Here is an 18,065-nt window from a genome sequence, read left to right as displayed (position 1 = left end):
GGCAGGTGGGATGCCGCTGTTGGGATATAGACAGCCGGTATCCCATCCGCCAGGATACCGTATGTAATCCGAATATACAGTGGGTGTGATTCTGACCTGATCGCTGCTGTGCGTTTTCACACAGTGGGTGATCAGCAATACAGTAGATTGCGAATGTGTATGCACCGCAATGTGCACGCACGTCACCAAACAACAATAGGCATTGCCGACCAGTGACAGGCTGCTCTGAAAATTTTCATCGCATGGGCATTTGCAAGGTGATTGACAGTAAGAGGACATTGGCCCTCATTCCGAGTTGATCGCTCGGTATTTTTCATCGCATCGCAGTGAAATTCCGCTTAGTATGCATGCGCAATATTCGCACTGCGACTGCGCCAAGTAATTTTACAATGGAGATAGTATTTTTACTCACGGCTTTTTCATCGCTCCGGCGATCGTAATGTGATTGACAGGAAATGGGTGTTACTGGGCGGAAACAGGCCGTTTTATGGGCGTGCGGGAAAAAACGCTACCATTTCCGGAAAAAACGCAGGAGTGGCCGGGGAAACGGGGGAGTGTCTGGGCGAACGCTGGGTGTGTTTGTGACGTCAAACCAGGAACGACAAGCACTGAACTGATCGCACAGGCAGAGTAAGTCTGAAGCTACTCTGAAACTGCTAAGTAGTTAGTAATCGCAATATTGCGAATACATCGGTCGCAATTTTAAGAAGCTAAGATTCACTCCCAGTAGGCGGCGGCTTAGCGTGTGTAACTCTGCTAAAATCGCCTTGCGAGCGATCAACTCGGAATGAGGGCCATTTGTGGGTGGAAACTGACTGTTTCCTGGGAGTGTCTGGAAAAACACAGATGGACCCAAGCTTTTTTAGGGAGGGTGTTTGACGTCAGCTCCGTCACCAATCTGCCTGGTCTCATCGCACAGTACAGTACATTGTGAATATCCAGATTTTCTAATATAGAGTAGAGCACTGTATTACCACTACTACACTGTACAGTATATTTGTGTCCTTTTTTCCCATAGAACAGCTGCTGATGGCCCTCCAGACCCTTTGTATATTGGTCCACATGATAGTGGGCCAGTTTTTTTCATTTTTTTGTTTCGCTCTATTTAACTGTTTTTTTTTGTAAATTTGTTCATTAAAAATATTTCTTGAACTCTGCTGTATATTTTTATTTTTTACTGCATGGTACAGTACTGTACCTTACTTACTGTACTATACTGTATGACAGAATCTCAGGTCATAGTAGGCATACTCTACATCCTACAATTATCTTGCAGTTTCAAATGAAATTCTGGCAATGGATAAGAGCAAATGACAATAATCCATTACCAAAATTTTATTCCAAGCCTTAATTGAATTTTCCGCATACAGTAGTACTGATTTGTAGAGTACAGTATACAGTATGAGGCAGTTGGGAATACAAAAATTGGACAACACATCAGGTTTATTTTAATTAACACTTTTTATTTACGGCAGAGGACGTGGGACAAAATCAGTAGCAACATGTAACATCACACATATTTTAATAAAAAAGCCAACATCACACATACTGTATGGTACTTTAATAAAAAGGTAATATCACAAGTACAGTAACATGATCAATGTTAAAAAAATGTCATTTTTTTTTGGGGGGGGGGGGGGTAATGCATTTTGTTTTGTTTTTTGTATTATTTTTAGTTTTAGTCTTTTGATTTTGGAACACTGCTGCATACGGACACCAGAACGGAGAACGGAAACAGACAACAGCAGCCCCTGGATGGACACAGCACAATGGACTCGGCCGCTACTGGATAGATACGGCAGCACAAAAAATCAACTCGTGACAGGGGAATAAAAGGGGAAACTTGTACCAGGCCTTTATATTACCTGGGCCAGACACTCCAATCAGAAATGTGGTGAGCCAAGTTCATGCATCCCCCTTGTTTGAGATACCGTGCTGGTCCAAGTGGATTCAGCATGGTGCAGGCAGCCCCAGAAAATTTACTGTACAGTACAATACTGTAGGTCATTCTCTGTATACAGTCACTCAAATTTTTAAGTCCAGCTGTGTCATGATGATGTGCTGAAGCTAGGAGGATTGATGGGTAATGATCCCTTTTCTCCAACATGAATATTCTAAGGCATTCTCCTCGGCATTCTCAGCACAGCATTTATGGTATCCCGTATATCTTCTTGTTTTCTGGTTCACCAATCCTCACACACCTTGCCATGATGTCATTTACCAGATTTTTGGGAAGCAGAATTTTTCCCTTGGCACCATCAAAGTTCACGTGATGGGTCCATGTCAAGTACGTGTTGTAGCTTACATGGTACTGGAAAAAAGAATATGTGCCACCGAATGTATCATAAAGTGGCCTGTGAGCAGGTGTGCTGGTCATCATTGCTGTTCCTGGCAACAGCACTCTTGAATTGCTGACCAATGCTGGACCTTCAACTGTCAAGTTCGGCACTGGAAGCAGTGTTGTATGGACACTCAAATTATCTTGATGCCGATCAAGGTCTTCATGTCCACCCATGTCCATCCAGGCATCAAGGCCTCTGCGTTCATCCAGGCCTCTGTGTCCATCCAGGCCTCCGCTTCCATCCAGGCCTTTGTGTCCATCCAGGCCTCTGCATCCATCCAGGCCTCTGCTTCCATCCAGGCCTCTGCTTCCAACCTAGGCCTCTGCTTCCATCCAGGCCTCTGCTTCCATCCAGGCCTCCACTGACATGAACAGCTTGGTGGTTTGTTGTAATCATGGTCCGGCCAACTCTATCTTGCCATTCTAGCCTTGTTTGTTGGATGGCTTTCTTCATGGCTTCTACCATTTGTTCCTTTATGCCTTCTTTAAGACCAGCAATTTCAGTCTGCAGCTGATTGACTTGTCCCCCAAGGTGACTTACCTATCCACCAAGTTCTGCCTCCAGATTGGTCACCTTGCTGATTAGCTCCTTTAGTAAACCAACACAGGTACACTGGCATTTCTTCACCTCGCTGTTCACATCTGTGAAATCCAACCTTCTTTGTGGCGTATGTGCCTTGATTTCTTGACCAGGGGTGGCAACATGGTCCAAAAAGGAAACTTCCTGATTTAGAGTGTTTGTCATGTCCTCTAGCAGCAGTGTTTCCATGTTCATTGGCTGGACATCCTGATCTGCAAAAGATGGAACAATTAAATTGTTTGACAAACCACATATCTACCCCAAAAAATTATTCTTTGCCTTGGCATTTTCTCTTGGTTTCATCATATTTTCTTTTTGAGCCTTCTTGGCAGTTTTCTGCAGCATTTGTGGGGTTGAATCAGCCAGTCTGTGTGCCATTGATGGATGGGTTTTGGCACTCCCATAGAATCTTATAGTCTGCATTCTCACTCTTCTTTTGTCTAAAAAAAATACAGTAAGGGAACATGTAAAGCACAATATGGTTAAAATAACAAACAACTGTACATTTTCAAATAAAGTGCACAACAGTAAAGTGCAAATACAGTATTATACTTTTCTCCCTGTACTACAGCATACTGTACAGTACTCTACCTCCCAACATGACCCACTCCAGGAGGGACAGAATGCTCTGTTACAATCATACAATACATTAATATAGAAGTCCAGGAACAGAGCATGCTGTCCCTCTTTGAGAGCATCATTTTGGGAGGCACAGTCATAGGTTTTGCAGGCTACAGGGCAAGGCTGAAGGAGTGTATGAATACCCTAGCTAAAACACACAGTGGCAATAGGGATAAGTGAGCTCTATGCACATTATGATACACCGGACTCGATCGCATAGCAAGTTGACAAAATGGCTGCCCTCTGAGCCCCCCACCTCGTGGCAGTGCTCAGCTATAGAGCGAACAATCACATAGGTTTTGCAGGCTACAGGACAATACTGAAGGAGCGTCTGAATACCCTAGCTAAAATACACAGTGACAGACATGATCGCATAGCAAGTTGAAAAAATGACCACCGTCCGTTATCCCTCCTTTTCACCTTGTGGCAGCACTCAGCTACAGATCCAGGTTTTGCAGGCTATAGGGCACTGCTGAAGGAGCGTCTGAATACACCAGCTAAATTACACAGGGGCGATAGAGCTAGGCGAGCTCTATGCATATTTCGATACACCGGACTCGATCGCATAGCAAGTTGACAAAATGGCCCCCACCCGTGACCTTCCCACCCCACCTCATGGCAGTGCTCAGCTATGGAACGAGCGATGGCAGATTTTTTGCATGCTACAGGGCAATGCTGAAGGAGCATCTGAATACACTAGCCTTATTGCACAGGGGCGATAGGGTTAGGTGAGCTCTATGCACATTATGCACATTATGATACGCCAGACTCAATCGCATAGCAAGTTGACAAAATGGGTGCTGCCCTTGACCCCCCCACACCTCGTGGCAGTGCTCAGCTACACAGCAAGCGACGACATAGGTTTTGCATGCTACAGGGCAAGAATTACCGATCAAATACTGTATGGAGAAACTGTAGAAACCAGCTGGAACAAGTGAGGCCAGCAAAAGATTTTAACAGCAGGAACACAGAGAGCAAATTAGCAGGAGATGTTTCAAATGCCGGAGATGATCCACACAGCAAGTCTGATTACGAGGAAACAGCTTTGCAGAGTGGTTACTGGGCTATGACTGAGTTGCCCTTTTATCCTGATTCAAACAAAGGAAATTCTTCCCTCTCAAAGCATGCTCTGTGATTGATGTGGTGGTGAATGCTCTTACACAGTCACCAATCACAGAGTATACTTTGAGCGGGAAGAATTGAAATCTTCTGCTGGCCTCCCTTGTTCCAGCTGGTTTATATAGTTTCTCCATACAATATTTGATCAGTAATTCTTTCATTTACTGTTTTCATTTATATATATATATATATATATATATATATATATATATATATATATTTAAATTACTATCCTTGCTGAACGGGTGTATTTTAGCAAGGGTATTTTGATGCTCGTTCATCATTGCCCTGCAGCATGCAAAACCTATGCCGTTGCTCGCCCTGTAGCTGAGCACTGCCACAAGGCGGGGGGGGGGGGGGGGGGGGGTCACGGGCGGTGGCCATTTTGTCAACTTGATATGCGGTTGAGTCCGATGTATCATAATGTGCATAGAGCTTGCCTATCCCTATCGCCCCTGTGTATTTTAGCTAGGGTAATCAGACGCTCCTTCAGCATTGCCATATACCCAGCAAAACCTATGCTGTCGCTCGCTCTATAGCCGAGTGCTGCCACAAGGTGGGGTTTCATGTGTGGTGGCCATTTTGTCAACTTGCTATGCGATTGAGTCCAATGTATCGTAATGTGCATAGAGCTCGCTTATCCCTATCACACCTGTGTATTTTAGCTAGGGTATTGTGACGCTCCTTCAGCATTGTCCTGTAGCCTGCAAAACCTATGCCATCGCTCACTCCATAGCTGAGGGCTGCCATGAGGCGACTGGAGTCAGGCGGTGGCCATTTTGTCAACTTGCTATGCAGGACCGGTGCAAAATCTCTCTGCATCCTAGGCAAAGTTTCAGCCTAGCGCCCCATAACCAGTAAACCCCAGCACCACCACCTTTCAGAGGGGAGATGCAGGTGACCACTGGGTGGGCTGGATGAATTGCATCATTATACAGAGAAAAGGAACAACATGCAAGGACATTTAAAGTGAAAAAGTATATTGTAAACAGTCACAAAATTACCCAGCGACACTGCTGGGTGCCGAGACATGTAGTCAGGTGTCGTTTGCTGCTGGAGAGCCGGAATCCAGAGGCCTGAAGGAGGTGCTATGAGGCGCATCCGTGGGGATGCGCCTCAGGAGACATAGTTACATTTGCCTCCTGTGTGCCTTCACATGGCTTGATGTTACACGTGCCAGCACGAGGAAGCGCTGATGCATTATGAGGTACAGACCCCCAGCAGAAGCTAGCTCAATGTATTAGGAGGCGGCCGCATACACACACATCCTTCTGTTTTTTGCTAGATGAATTCATTGGCGCCCTCCAGGGATTAGCGCCCCTAGGCAGCTGCCTAAAGCTGCCTAATGGTAGAGCCGGCTCTGTTTCTATGCGATCGAGTCCGATGTATCATAATGTGCATAGAGCTTACCTAGCCCTATCGCCCCTGTGTAATTTAGATAGGGTATTCAGACGCTCCTTCAGCTTTGCCCTGTAGCCCGCAAAACCTGTGCTATTTTGCTCGCTCCATAGCTGATGGCTTCCACAGGGTAAGGGGTCACAGGCGGCAGCCATTTGGTCAACTTGCTATGTGATTGAGTCCGGTGTATCGTAATGTGCATGGGCTACTGCACTATACTATACTGTAGGTGTAGGCAGTGCAGCTGCTATGGGACCTTTTCACATGTCGACCTAGACCATGTCGACCTAAAGACCCTGTTGACGTACTTACTGTCGACCAATAGTGGTCGACTCAAACATTGTCTACCTACTTACTGTCGACCTAACACACCACACCCCATCGTAGTGTGGTACAGTATAACATGAACTGTAGGACATTTTAATGTTATATGAACCAGAGCTCGGTAATGAGGCACAATATGAATGGGGAGCACTATACAGTATATAACAATGTGAATTGGGGGTACTGTGTGGCATAATGTGTACTAGCAGCTCTGAAATGTGACATACAGTACAGTACAGTAGGGAGAACTTATTTAATACTACAGTATGATGCAGAGAAGAGTCTCTCTACAAGCATTGGGATGGGGGCCCCTTCAAAATGTTGCTACAGTATGGGTCACACAAAGTTCTGGCTACTCCCCTGAGTCTGGAGTACAATATTTTATGGTGCATTGAGCTCGCTTATCCCCATAGCCCCCTGTGTTTTTTAACTATCGTATTGAGACGCACATTTCTAGGCCTAGAGTATTTAATATACAGTAAGCAGCATTGCTGGTAGGTAATAATTTAAGAATTTACATACAGTAGTGACATGTACTGTATGTAATGCTGGTACAATATGTCAGTCGTCCCTTATGCTGTCCAGTACTGTCTCACAGGGCCCGTGCACCTCCATGGAGGGTTATTCAACTGTTTTATACAGGAAAGTAATTGCAGTCCATAACACCGATGTGGTATTTCAGTACACAGTGGCGTAACTACTGCCCCCGCAGTCCTCGCGGTGGCTTGGGGGCGAGGGGCTGCGGGGGCGCTACTGACTTTGCACAGATTGACATGCGGATGATGTCAATCTGTGGTCTCCTCTCCCTCCCTGCTGTGTTGGAGGGACACGGAGAGCATAGCGCGCCTCTCCTGTGTCCCTCCTGGCTCTCCCCCGGCCGGTCTAAGGAAGTGCCGTTCGTGAGCTCTGATTGGCTCACGAACTGGCACTTCCTTTATTAGACCGGCCGGAGAGCTAGGAGGGACACTGGAGCGGCGCGCTATGCGCTCCGTGTCCCTCCAACACATAGGAGCGGGGGGGGGGGAGCAGGCACTGGGGGCATATACCTGGCACTGTGGGGGCAGATCTGGCACTGGGGGCATATACCTGGCACTGTGGGGGCAGATCTGGCACTGGGGGCATATACCTGGCACTGTGGGGGCAGATCTGGCACTGGGGGCATATACCTGGCACTGTGGGGGAAGATCTGGCACTGGGGGCATATACCTGGCACTGTGGGGGAAGATATGGCACTGGGGGCATATACCTGGCACTGTGGGGGAAGATATGGCACTGGGGGCATATACCTGGCACTGTGGAGGAATATCTGGCACTGGGGGCATATACCTGGCACTGTGGGGGAATATTTGGCACTGGGGGGAGCAGGCACTGAGGGGGCATATGTGGCACTGTGGGGGCAGATCTGGCACTGGGGGCATATACCTGGCACTGTGGGGGCAGATCTGGCACTGGGGGCATATACCTAGCACTGTGGGGGCAGATCTGGCACTGGGGGCATATACCTGGCACTGTGGGGGCAGATCTGGCACTGGGGGCATATACCTGGCACTGTGGGGGCAGATCTGGCACTGGGGGCTTATACCTGGCACTGTGGGGGAATATCTGGCACTGGGGGCATATACCTGGCACTGTGGGGGAAGATCTTGCACTGGGGGCATATCCCTGGCACTGTGGGGGAAGATCTGGCACTGGGGGCATATACCTGGCACTGTGGGGGAATATCTGGCACTGGGGGCATATACCTGGCACTGTGGGGGAATATTTGGCACTGGGGGGAGCAGGCACTGAGGGGGCATATGTGGCACTGTGGGCGCATATCTTGCACTGGGGGCATATACCTGGCACTGTGGGGGAATATCTGGCACTGGGGGTATATACCTTGCACTGTGGGGGAATATCTGGCACTGCGGGGAGCAGGCACTGAAGGGGCATATGTGGCACTGTGGGGGAATATTTGGCACTGGGGGGAGCAGGCACTGAGGGGGCATATGTGGCACTGGGGGGGGTATATGTGGCACTGGGGGCATGTACCTGGCACTGTGGGGGAATATCTGGCACTGGGGGCATATACCTGGCACTGCGGGGGAATATCTGGCACTGGGGGCATATACCTGGCACTGGGAGCATGGCCCTAGCAACAAGCACTACCCCCTAGCAAAGAGCATGACACCAGTGCATGAAACCCATGGCAACAAGCATGACACCCAGTGCATGAAACCCCTGGCAACGAGCATGACACCCAGTGCATGAAACCCCTGGCAACGAGCATGACACCCTGAGCATGAAAACCCCTGGCACCGTGCATGGAACCAAGAGCATGAAACCGCTGGCAACAAGCATGACACCCAGTGCATGAAACCCCTGGCAACGAGCATGACACCCTGAGCATGAAAACCCCTGGCACCGTGCATGGAACCAAGAGCATGAAACCCCTGGCAACGAGCAGGTAATTTAAAAGTAATTAGAAGCCTTACTGTAGAACTTAATGTGTAATGGGCATTACGGTGTGTGGCATAATGTATCACGGACATTGCAGTGTGTGTCATAATGTGTCAGGCATTACGGTGTGTTGTATACTATATCACGGGCATTGTGGTATGTGGTATAATGTCTCAGGATCATTGTGGTGTGTGTCATACTGTGTCACAGACATTGTATGTGCTATAATGTATCAGGGGTATTGCAGTGTGTAGCATAATGTATAACGGGCATTGTGATTCCTGTCATAATGTGTCACAGGCATTACGGTGTGTGGCATAATGTGTCTGGGGCATTACAGTGTGTGCATATTGTGTCATGTGCATTATTGTGTGTGGAATAATGTCTAAGGGCCATTGCAGTATGTGGAATAATGTATACTGGGCATTACTATAAGGAAGAAAACTGACAAATAATGTAAGAGGCATGAATCAGGATTATTTTTCTTTCCTGTGGTGGCTAACGTCTGGGCGAGCAGGTTGCAAAACTGGGGTATAAGGTAGTCTTTTCCTGCAATGCCACACCCCTTTACGCAAAGCCACGCCCATTTCAACAAAGCCACACACCCTTTTTGGTGGCGCGCGCATAAGGTGCGCACATATTTGTCCCTTTACTAGTGCCAATTATGGGGGGTATGACGGGGGGGGGGGGAGGGGCGCCGAAGGATTTTTTGGCTTGGGGGAGAAAAATTTCTAGTTACGCCACTGTCAGTACAGTACTGTACAGTACAGTACAGTACAGTACAGTATACAGTACTTTAATTTGAACATCAGGTACTGTATAGTAAGCATGTACAGTATTAGCTTTTATCATAAAACCTATGCAAATTTTCAAATGTGTACATTTTAGAATACAGTATTCACAAATGTTTTTTCTCCACACATGAGTTACGGTTGGACCACATGCCAGTAGTAACTATCAACAAAACTATGAGCAAGATTATCGCCAACGTGAAAAAAGAGAATAAAAGCATCAAAGAGATCCATGCATGGCTCAAGGAAAGTTAGAAACTGTGCGCTATCATGCTTTCAAGAGAACAACGCCCAGATTTGCATTTCCTACAAAATGCACATGGTACGTACTGTACAGTACTGTAATGCTTAACTGACTTACTGTATACAATAGTCAATTTTGTTGTAATAGTAAAGAAAAAAAGGAACACTTTATCTTTCTGTGATTGTGCTGTTCATTAATTTGTATTTTTCATGCTGTATTGTACTGTAGGAGAGTGCAAGAAATTGTGGAGGAACTAACTCATGGGGATGATGAGTGTACTGCTTCACAAATAAAATAAATTCTCCATTCCAAGTATGACCTGGACATATCGATCACCAGCATTAGAAGGATGCATCGGAAAATGGGATGGACCTTTAGCACTATAAGGTAAAATACTGAAAACAGTATAAAGCATAAACTCACACTTAGTCACAGTTAATAATCCCTTGTTAAGGGATAAAACAATGACGTAAATCATTATACAGAGTGTGTACTGTATCCAGTATGTATATATGTATATGTATATGTATGTATATATATATATATATATATATATACACGTGGGGACGGTGCGGCACTCCAATAAATCAGACGTGAAACCTCCGTAATTATCAACGTTTCAATGCCGTTTATTCCATAGGCATTTTCATCAGGATACAAAGAATACATAAAACCATCTTACCTTATATAGCAGATATCACCCTGTGAGACGCACTCTGCCGCAACGGGACTGCACACCCGGCGGAGGCGCCAAAGAAATGACGTCATGACGTCCTGTAAGAGGAAGTCAAGCGTCGTGTGAGAAACCATCACCATAGCAACCACTAATAACAACTTGCTGGCACCCCAGCGCAATCGCAGTGCGGGAGCTGGCGTAGAAAACAATGCAGATAGACAGATAGGCATATCTCAAAATATAACATGTTATAAATGCAACCAGGAATAATATGTGGTAAATAACGGTATATCATAAATAATATATAATATATCAATGCCTTGAGGACAACAGTAATAAACTCATGATCACACAAACACTATAATAGAATATACAGGGATTAATCAAGCATAATAGCCAGAACGGTAAAGAGAACCTTGCCCTCAAATTAATACATTCAATGACTACTGGCTAGGATACTGATGCCTGACTGTTCATTTAAGCCCCCAGGGGTTAGTGTCCCCAGACGGTAGATCCACCGTGCCTCACATTGCAAAAGTTTGAGGCCACGGTTGCCACCTCTGAGTGACACAGGCACATGGTCGATCATCCTATACCTTAAAGTAGTTAGATTATGTGCCGCTGACAAAAAATGTCTAGCCACTGGTAAATCACTTTTGCCAGTATGCAGAGCTGATTTAATTGAAGACCTGTGAGCGGCCATCCTTTCCTTAAAAGACCGCTCAGTTTTTCCGATATATGAAAGGCCGCACGGACAGATAATTTGGTACACTGTAAACTTGGAATTACATGTGAGTCTGTGGCGGATATGTAAAACCTTACCAGTGTGCGGATGAGGTTTTACATATCCGCCACAGACTCACATGTAATTCCAAGTTTACAGTGTACCAAATTATCTGTCCGTGCGGCCTTTCATATATCGGAAAAACTGAGCGGTCTTTTAAGGAAAGGATGGCCGCTCACAGGTCTTCAATTAAATCAGCTCTGCATACTGGCAAAAGTGATTTACCAGTGGCTAGACATTTTTTGTCAGCGGCACATAATCTAACTACTTTAAGGTATAGGATGATCGACCATGTGCCTGTGTCACTCAGAGGTGGCAACCGTGGCCTCAAACTTTTGCAATGTGAGGCACGGTGGATCTACCGTCTGGGGACACTAACCCCTGGGGGCTTAAATGAACAGTCAGGCATCAGTATCCTAGCCAGTAGTCATTGAATGTATTAATTTGAGGGCAAGGTTCTCTTTACCGTTCTGGCTATTATGCTTGATTAATCCCTGTATATTCTATTATAGTGTTTGTGTGATCATGAGTTTATTACTGTTGTCCTCAAGGCATTGATATATTATATATTATTTATGATATACCGTTATTTACCACATATTATTCCTGGTTGCATTTATAACATGTTATATTTTGAGATATGCCTATCTGTCTATCTGCATTGTTTTCTACGCCAGCTCCCGCACTGCGATTGCGCTGGGGTGCCAGCAAGTTGTTATTAGTGGTTGCTATGGTGATGGTTTCTCACACGACGCTTGACTTCCTCTTACAGGACGTCATGACGTCATTTCTTTGGCGCCTCCGCCGGGTGTGCAGTCCCGTTGCGGCAGAGTGCGTCTCACAGGGTGATATCTGCTATATAAGGTAAGATGGTTTTATGTATTCTTTGTATCCTGATGAAAATGCCTATGGAATAAACGGCATTGAAACGTTGATAATTACGGAGGTTTCACGTCTGATTTATTGGAGTGCCGCACCGTCCCCACGTGTATACAATTTTTTGTGAGGGCACCCAGTCTTATATTTACCTTCAGTGGCTGTGCCGGATCCCCACCTGTCGTCTATATATATATATATATATATTTCAAGCAGTACTCCCAATAGTCAGATACAGTAGCTGGTGCCTTCGTAGGTGGTGCATTCCTACAGTAGGTAACACATCATGTCTAATCTATACCAACAGTCAGGCAACACAGATGAATAAACAGGCAACAGGCAGTTGTAAATTCAAAGTTTCGAAGCAAATTACTTTGTCATCAGGTAGAAGCAAACTGCTTCGAAATGTTGCATTTGACTGCCGTCTGACTGTTGATATACAGAGTATATAATGTGTGTGTATATATATATATATATATATATATATATATATATATAGTATACTGTATACAGTACAGTATATACTGTACTGTACAGGTATATACTATATTGTGTACACCCTATATACAGTGTATATGTGTATATACATATATATATATATATATATATATATACACACACACACACACACACACACACAGTATGTATAGCACTGTGTATATACTGTAATGCATATATAGTATAATGTATCCAGTATATATACACAGTACAGTATACTGTACATACAGTCTACTGTACATACTGTAATCTATTTCATTACTGTATATGATTAATTATTTTTGGCTGTTCACAGGATATCTCCCATGATAAGAGATGTGAATAAAGAAAAGAGAGTTGAACAGGTATGGCGATGGACTGAGAGTGGTGAAACATTTCACAATGTCATTTTCATAGATGAATCGTCTGTTGCTCTTGAGAGGTTCTCCCGAATGTAATTCTGGAAACGTCACCATATCTCATTAAAACCACGCCCAAAGCATCCTTTAAAGGTCTATGTATGGGGAGGCATATCACGATTAGGAACTGGTCCCCTATTATTTTTCGAAGATACTATACTTTATTCTGTGCCTGTGTTTTGTAAAAATACATGCTGTACTGTACAATACATGTGAATGCACAATAAAATGGGTTGCTTATTAATGAACAACATTTTCTTGTTTCTGTAGGGATCATGGATAAGCAATTCTTCCAAGAACAAATAGTAGAGGGATGTATGGTGCCATTCATGAGTAAATATTACTCATCTCATCACAGGGTATTCCAAGACAATGGTGGTCATTCCGAGTTGATCGCTCGTTATTTTTTTTCCGCAACGGAGCGATTAGTCGCTAATGCGCATGCGCAATGTCCGCAGTGCGACTGCGCCAAGTAAATTTGCTATGCAGGTAGGTATTTTACTCACGGAATTACAAGGTTTTTTCTTCGTTCTGGTGATCGTAATGTGATTGACAGGAAGTGGGTGTTTCTGGGTGGAAACAGGCCGTTTTATGGGAGTGTGTGAAAAAACGCTGCCGTTTCTGGGAAAAACGCGGGAGTGTCTGGGCGAGCGCTGGGAGTGTTTGTGACGTCAAACCAGGAACGAAACTGACTGAACTGATCGCAGTTGCCGAGTAAGTCTGGAGCTACTCAGAAACTGCTAAGAAGTGTCTATTCGCAATTCTGCTAATCTTTAGTTCGCAATTTTGATAAGCTAAGATTCACTCCCAGTAGGCGGCGGCTTAGCGTGTTCAATGCTGCTAAAAGCAGCTTGCGAGCGAACAACTCGGAATGACCACCAATGATCCTAAACTCTGCCTCAGCCAAATTTATGGAAGAGAAAGGTATCAATTGGGAATCCACACCACCAGAGTGAATGTTGTTTTAATACTGTGCAAGTAAAATTTTTGGATAGCACTCTAGTACTGTAAATTTATTTTTTTGTTTAATGAACAGTACAATACTTTATGTTTTATTTTCTCTTTTTAACCTAATTAACAAACATTTTTTTCTGTACTTTTTTTTTAGATCAGCAGACATGAATCCAATTGAATTAGTGTGGGCTCAATTGAAGAGATACATTAGGGTGGTCATTCCGAGTTGTTCGCTCGTTATTTTTTTCTCGCAACGGAGTGATTAGTCGCTAATGCGCATGCGCAATGTCCGCAGTGCGACTGCGCCAAGTAAATTTGCTATACAGTTAGGTAATTTACTCACGGCATTACGAGGTTTTTTCTTCGTTCTGGTGATCGTAATGTGATTGACAGGAAGTGGGTGTTTCTGGGCGGAAGCTGGCCGTTTTATGGGAGTGTGCGAAAAAGCGCTGCCGTTTCTGGGAAAACGCGGGAGTGGCTGGAGAAACGGGGGAGTGTCTGGGTGAACGCTGGGTGTGTTTGTGACGTCAAACCAGGAACGAAACTGACTGGACTGATCGCAGATGCCGAGTAAATGTGGAACTACTCAGAAACTGCTAAGAAGTGTCTATTCGCAATTTTGCTAATCTTTCGTTCGCAATTTTGATAAGCTAAGATTCACTCCCAGTAGGCGGCGGCTTAGCGTGTGCAAAGCTGCTAAAAGCAGCTTGCGACCGAACAACTCGGAATGAGGGCGCAGGAGTGATGCGAAGCCAACAACAAAACAGCAGCTGTTGGATGGGATCCAAAAATTTTGGCTAGAAGTACTCACACCTGAACATTGTAATAATTATGTAAATCACCTGTATAAAGTATTACCTGTTATAGTTGAAAGAAATGGGCAAGCTAAAAATATGTAGTTCTGTACTGTATTTTCTAAATAAAATTTTAATTGATGCATTATTAAAAATGTTTATAAAATTGCCTTTGTCTGAATATTGCGTAAGCTAATGTACAATATTATACATTATACTATACAGTAGTACTGTTATGGGTGGTCTTCAGTATGCCGGTTGTCGGGATACCGGTGCACAGTATACCGGCGCCGGAATCCCGACACCCGGCATACCGACACTTATTCTCCCTCGTGGGGGTCCATGACCCCCCTGGAGGGAGAATAAAACAGCGTGGCGAGCGCAGCGAGCCCGCAAGGGGCTCATTTGCGCTCGCCACACTGTCGGTAAGCCGGCGGTCGGGCTCCCGTCGCCGGTATGCTGGTCGCCGGGAGCCCGACCGCCGGACTACCATACTACACCCACTGTTATTGATGTGTATGAACAGTTGTTTACAGTTTTATAAGTCCTGGGTAATAGAGTACTGTACATTTTTGATCAGTACAGTACATAAAATCTGATTTTGTAATAAATACTTTTTTACATTTATATTGATGCTTGTCCAATAAATATTCCATTATACAGTACGGTATGGTACATGGGGGTAAATGTACAGTATGATGTGTCATTATGGGGGAGAAGTGTTATTAAACATAGAAACATTCCATAGACCAAAAACCTTACGGTTTCACATGTCCCATTAAGGCTTCTTACACATGATCTGGCATTTCAGAAACCTGTTGTAACACTTCCACTGAAACTACAAAAAGCAATGAAATTCCGATCATTAAGGCTGACGCCTTAATGGACGTGTTCCTTGCGCAATACAGATATGGTATGCCATCACAGCCTGTGGGTAAGTGCAGATTCAGCACTCTCACAGAGTGAGATTGATGTCACTCACACAATGGTGGAGCTGCTCATTCACAGATTTGTGTGCTCATTGGAATACACACATGCAGTCTATGCAACTGAAGGTCTGAGCAGTTATGTGGTGCTCCCATCCCACACAGTGCCCACAACCATCCCATTCGGTCACCACAACACTCCCACCTTGTTACAACAGCCTTCTCACTCCATACATCCATCTCACTTAGTATACACATTTAGCTCCCTCAAACATCTTGGTTAATTGCTAAAACTATAATACCCCATCTACGGTCTATGCATCTACACTTACTTCCCCTATACACCCCCATGCTGCTCTGTCTTCCCCAATCCCTACTGCTGTGTTCTCCCATCTGTGCTAGTCTGTACTAACTTATCTGTACCATCTGCCTTTCCCCACCTGTGCCTTGTCTGTACCACCGTTTCCTTCTCTCTGTGCTGCTCAGTGTTTCCTCTTCAACGTCACTCTGCCTCCTCCAATACATGGCACACTGTCTTCTCTCCCATCTGCACCAGCTTTCTACCCATCCGTGCCAGTGTTTTCAACCCATCTGCACCATTTCCCCCATCTGCACCACTCTGTCTCCCTTCCCATACTTGCTGCTTAATCTACCCCCTATCCACACCACTCTTACCCTATTCATATAGCTGTCATCCTGAAGGTAAGTTTTGTGGGTCACTATTGGGGGGTGGGGGTTGCCCTATCCAACCCACCCAAGGATTAGGCCTAGCTGCCACCCCCCAGGGGGATGTGAAAATACTTATCCCCTCCGATGTTGGGACTGTATTCCCCTCATCCATGCTGCTCTGCCTTCCTCATCCGTGCCGTTTCTTTCCATCTGTACTGCTCTTACCCCTCCCACATGTGTGCTGCTTTTTCCCCCTCATCCACACGGCACTGTCCACCCATCCACGCAGCTGTCTCCCCACCATCTGTGCAACTGTCTTTCCCCCACCTGTCTTACCTCCCCCCCATCTGTGGGGGTAATTCAGAGTTGATTGTAGATGTGCCAAATTTAGCACATCTACAATCATTTACTCTAACATGCGATGTGACGCCCAGCACAGGGCTAGTCCGCCCCGCATGTCAGGCCCTCCCCCCACTGGGCTCCCAGGGTACGCACGCACAGTGCGGCCATTGCACATTCGCACCCCACAAACTAATTCAGACTGCAATCGCTGCAGTCTGAATTATCCCGTGTTTCTTTGTCACCCCCCATCAATGCTGCTTAGTCTTCCCTCTATCCACACACTTTTGTTCCCCCATCCACAATGCTCTGTCTTCTCCCTCCAACCAACAACAATCTTACGTCATCTGAGCAGCTTCGTCTTCCGCTCAGACCTTCAGTTGCATAGACTGCATATTCCAATGAGCACACAAATCTGTCAATGAGCAGCTCCACCCACTGGCGTGCGCAGCACATTTTATTAGAGGGTGCACTGTCGGAGGGGTGTGTCTAGCATCGCCTTTTGGGCGTGTCTAGCACCATCTATTGATGATCAACGCATATAAAATATCCACCCTTGTACCAATTCTAATAAAGCAGATACATTGTCAGATGTTGTGGTGTGCACCAAACAAACACACCTGATGGCACTCACTGCAATTACACTGCTCCTCCTCAGCCTGGTCTGGCTCCCCCTCTCTTTCCCCTGCAAGCTGCAGCAGCTTACTTACAAGTCAGTCACTCACTGACACTGACAGTCGCAGACTAGTTACTGCTGCTGCTGGAAAAACGAGTGACGTGTCAATGCTGCTGCCGACTGCCTGCCGGTATTGAACTTGTCTTCCTAAGAGGAACGCTGGCTGCATGCTGCTCCTCATCAGTGGCTGGCGTTGGCATACCATAGAAGGAGAGAGGTGGGCATGTGGCGGGTGTGGCAGGTGTGCGTGCGAGCATCACACTGTTTTTGTACGTGGAGGTGGAGCTGGGAATTGGAAAGCCGGTGGCAGTGGCACCCTTGAATAACCCAGGCGTCCGGTCAGTAATGCAGTCCTGACAGGGTGCAGCACAGAGGGGACAGTAATCTGCCTGCTCGGTGATTGCTGCATCAGGCATGTGAGATCGGGGTGCCAGACATTAGGGGGTGCCTGTGCGCACCAGGCACCCCCCCTGCGCACACCTATGGCTCCACCATTGTGTGAGTGACAGCAATCTCACTCTGTGAGAGTGCTGAATCTGCACTTACCCACAGGCTGTGATGGCATACCATATCTGTATTGCGCAAGGAACACGTCCATTAAGGCGTCAGCCTTAATGA

General features: G+C 45.8%; 1 long non-coding RNA gene across 2 annotated transcripts in view; it reads right to left on the bottom strand.

Moving 5' to 3' along the window:
• Positions 1–1,631: 1,631 nt before the first annotated feature.
• LOC134970105 (uncharacterized) overlaps positions 1,632–18,065 on the bottom strand; it is a 29,592-nt gene continuing 13,158 nt past the window's right edge. Inside the window, exons 2-3 of one of the 2 annotated variants that reach the window (XR_010189664.1) lie at positions 3,201–3,361; positions 1,632–3,133 (exon numbers count right to left, since the gene is read on the bottom strand). This is a non-coding gene — a long non-coding RNA (uncharacterized LOC134970105). Of the gene's footprint in view, positions 3,362–18,065 lie in introns of both variants that reach the window. The other variant, XR_010189663.1, reaches the window with a different exon arrangement.

This window comes from Pseudophryne corroboree, chromosome 11 (assembly GCF_028390025.1).
Source record: "Pseudophryne corroboree isolate aPseCor3 chromosome 11, aPseCor3.hap2, whole genome shotgun sequence".
Classification (NCBI taxonomy): Eukaryota; Metazoa; Chordata; class Amphibia; order Anura; family Myobatrachidae; genus Pseudophryne; species Pseudophryne corroboree.
The sequence above is the reverse complement of the archived record's forward strand: the minus strand, read 5'-3'. Positions and strand labels throughout refer to the sequence as shown.